Raw genomic sequence first — 4218 nt, forward strand, 5'->3', positions numbered from 1 at the left:
TAGAGCCTGTGCTCTAGAGCCCGTGAGCCACAACTACTGAAGCCCGCGTGCCACAACTACTGAAACCCGTGCACCTAGAGCCCGCGCTCTGCAACAAGAGAAGCCACCGCAATGAGAAGCCCGCGCACCGCAATGAAGAGTAGTCCCTGCTCGCCGCAACTAGAGAAAGCCCACGCGCAGCAATGAAGACCGAACGCAGCCAAAAGTAAAAAAAAAAAAAAAAAAAAAAAAAGAGCAATCTACCTTCTCACACTGAGAATAAAAGCCAAAGTCATTCTCAGAGCCTTTGCATGTGCTGTTTCCTCTGCCAGGAATGTTCTTCTCTCAGAGTCCTATATCTTCTTGCTTCTCTATTTCTTAATAATTATTGTTTATAGTATTACAATATTGTAAATGTTATCAATATTTTTAAGGCTCTAGTGTGTTTTTATTAGAATTAGATTAGAATTGTGTGCAGTTGTAATCCTATCATACGTAAAATATACAGTAACATTCGTGTACTTGATACTAAAATAACTTACAGGTAAATTCTAACACAACACAGAATAGGTCTACCTCTATTAACAGTAAAAAACAAAGCCACTGAATTTATCTTGGAAAATTTAAATTCAGGCCATTATGTCACAATTCGGAAAGCTGAGCAGTCTGACTTTAAGATGACTTTCTCACTGTTGAAGCTGGCTCTGTCGGTGTGTGATCTGAGACCTCCTCGTGTCTCAAGCATTCCTGCGGATGACGCACCTCAGAGATGGGACCCTGCAATTGGCCTTGTACTGTGTTCCAGTCGGTACTCTGGATCCAGCCTCCCAATCCCAGCTTTTTACCTTCAACCTGACTGTACTCGTGGACCATCACCCCCAGCACCTTCCCCAAAATGTCACAATCCACTGATATCAGGGCGTCCCCTTCTGCAATGCTCAAACCCTCCCTGTCTTCCTTGCGGGCCTCTGGGATCACGTGGGTGACCACCACGCCAATGATTCCCCCAGCTGGGAAATTGGCTGAGCTCTGAAGCTGAGGGCGGCTAAATACTATTTACAAATGATAAATACGTCTTTGTTTATCAGAGAGGGCTTCCCGAAACAGCTCATCTAAAACACCTCCCCATCGCTATCCCTTCCCCCGATTTATTTTCCCATGTAGTATTTACCACTGGCTGTCATTTCCTTGTGGGTCTGTTCACTGTCTCTCTTCTAGACACACAGGGTTTGCGTCTGGTTTTGCTCTCCTTTGTGTTCCCCATACAGTAGCCATGCCTGGCCCAGGGTAGATATGTTAGGGGAAACACTGACTGAAACCACCCGCCCTGGCCAGGCAAGATAGTAGCCACTTGCATGAGCTATTGTAACAACAGGAGGTCCTGGTAAAAACACAGAACTGACAAGTCACCACCAACAATAAGAATTCCGGAAAGGTCAAAAGGAAACAGGAGATGCCAGTCCATATGTTCTCCCAGAATCCTTCTCGCTGGAATCCATCTTGGCTGAGCGACGTGTGCGCCACCAGGAAGGACCTTGAGTCAGAATGATTGGCCAGAGACAACCCAGAAACTAATCCCATCACCATAAAACCCGAGACTGCAAGCCATGTAGCAGAGCATTCCTCCTGGGTTCCCTTACCTTCCTGCCCTCCACCCGGGTGCCCCCTCCCAATAAAGTCTCCTGCTTTGTCAGCCCATGTCTCCTCGAACAATTCATTTCTGAGTGTTAGACAAGAGCCCACGCTCAGGCCCTGGAAGGGGTCCCCCTTCCTGCAACGGATACTTAGTAAAAAGTTGTTGAATGAATACCAGCCATGGGACTCGGGGCTTGAGCTGCTGGGGGACAATGGGAGAGGCAGGTGTTTAGGTCCGACACAGCGGCTCCCATCCCACCTGCCAATCAGACTCACTGCTGCGAGGATGTGGGTCCTTGGGGCTGCCACTTGACCCCCTTCACTCTCATTTTTATACAATAACATCTCACCTTTATTGAGCACGGCTCCATACCGGGCTCTCTTCCGAATGCCTTGTGTGGATGACATTTAATCCTCACGACGATCCTGTGAGCTGGGCACCAATCGTGTCCCCATTTACAGATGTGGAGACTTACGCACAGGCATGTGAAAGCTTGCCTGAGACCAAACAGCTAGTGAGTGGAAAAACTGGGATTTGAACCCAGGTGGCTCTGGCTCTAGAACCCCTGGGTGCTAGAGTGTTTCCCGCTCTACTAGAATCGGAAGGCACTGGCCCAAGTCATACAGCTCCTTTTGGAGAAGCTGGGCTAGAACTCAGGTATCCTGACTCCAGGATGGGACTCCTTTCATAACCTCAGGCAGCGTGGGAAGGGCTGGGGGTTGGGAGTCAGCCCGACCTGGGTTCAAATCCTTCTCCAGCCAACCATTCGGCAACTGACTCCAGTCCTGCTGGGCCCAGTGGCTTGGGAGCCGAGTATCTGCCCTGATAGCACTGAGCACTGAGGAAGAGAGCAGGGCCACCTGGGTCCCCATGTTGTCAACTTCTTGCCTTTTGAGTCTTACCAGAAGGAACTGTCTATCTCAACAACCAAGAATTCCCAATCTCCCTGCCCTCAGCTTCTGAGGCTGGCGGTCCAGAGCTGACAGTGGCTTATCTGCGTGATGTCAGAATTGCAGCCATCTGCGTCTTGGCTCCCCAGGCTTGGAGCACCGCTTGCCTATGAATTTTGAAGGCATGGATTATGGGGGAGGACTTCATACATTTGCAGAGGATCCTCCCTAGCTGTGGGCCTATCACTACCTGTCTCCTGGACCTGTTGCCCCCAGTGGTTCAATGTGCCTGGCAGTACCTTGGTGTGGAGTCAATACTGGACTTGGAGTTAGAATACCTGGACGATGTTTAGGCTCTGACACCTGCTTGCTGGGTAACTTGGGGCAAGTTACCCAGCATATCTGGTCCCCATTCCTCCATCTCTAAAACTGCCTTGCTTTGAAAGGGCTGTTGTGAGGATTTCATGGGATAAAGTAAGTCAGAGCTTCTCCACCTTTTCCACCAAAGCCAAACCTAATGGCAAAAGAGAGTAAAGAGGTACCCTGGGGGTTTGAGGGTGTAGCTTAAAGCAGCCTGCCACAGGCTCACAATTTATCTGAAGTCTTACTGTAGCTACAAATTTTATGTGCATTTTGCATTCTGCTCCATAATATACCCATGCTGTTTCTTTTAACACAAAACCAGTGTTTTAAGTTATTTACCACTGGGTAATTTTAATGCCAGCAAGATGGGCCATGTGTGTCACGTGGCTCTGCAAATTCCCTGGCCCATGGATGGGAGCCCCCCAAGGGCTATGCACCCCAGTTTAAGAAGTATTTGTGTACAAAAAGTGCTCTGGAGAAAGCAAAAAATGCTGCAAAAAGGTCAGAGATTTTAATGTGACTGTTGGCGGTAATGGGAAGAGGAACAGTGAGCAAGATGGATGAAGGAAGGAGAAAAAGACGGGCAGGCAGAGATGGAGGAGTGGAAATGGGGACTGGATGGTGATCAGGCCATGAATGGAAACCCTGGATGGACCAGGCTTCAGTGTTGGTTCCTGGACCTTGCCCATCCTCCTGCTGGGTACACCTCCTCTCTCCCTCAGTTTAGAGGGAGGAGACCTCCAAGCCTCTGTGGTCTATAAATCCCAGAGGGTTTATGTAAAAATTTGGGTGGATCTGGGGTCCGTTCCTAGGGACTGGTCAGCAGGCACAGGAGCTGGACTCCACCCTGGCACTGCTAGGGTCTCCTGTCCTTCCCTACTGGGTGACCAAGGCTCTTGACAGCACTAAAGAGACACTTAGCTGTTCACTGGTACAGTCAGCCATATACTCATCCACTCCTTTGGCTTAGGGTGTCTTTCCTCCAATTGCCATCCTCCCCAGAGTGTCTTCTTTAGTGCTGCGGGTTGGCTCTCCATATTCCTTTAATGGCATAGGGTGTAAGATCCCTCCGGCAACCACCTAAAATCCTCCTTGCAGGCCCTTCGTGTAAATACTCCCAGGAGAGCCACAGCAATGTCCCAGAATCCCTCAGGTAGGTATGCAAATTAGGCTCCACGTTAACCTGGGCTAAAGAATGAGCAAAACTTCTTTAGTTTCTTCTGCTCCTCTTGGTATCTTTTCAAAATTGCAAAGCTCCCATGCAGAAATATGCGCACTGCACAATAATACAAAATGTCTGAAAGCAAATATTTCCAAAGAATTGTGGGAGTGCAAGCAAACACCTTCTTT

General features: G+C 48.8%; 1 pseudogene; it reads right to left on the bottom strand.

The window, feature by feature from the left end:
• Positions 1–616: 616 nt before the first annotated feature.
• Positions 617–2487, bottom strand: LOC132515565 (acylphosphatase-1-like; annotated as a pseudogene).
• Positions 2488–4218: the final 1731 nt, after the last annotated feature.

This window comes from Lagenorhynchus albirostris, chromosome 2, assembly GCF_949774975.1.
Source record: "Lagenorhynchus albirostris chromosome 2, mLagAlb1.1, whole genome shotgun sequence".
Lineage (NCBI taxonomy): Eukaryota > Metazoa > Chordata > Mammalia > Artiodactyla > Delphinidae > Lagenorhynchus > Lagenorhynchus albirostris.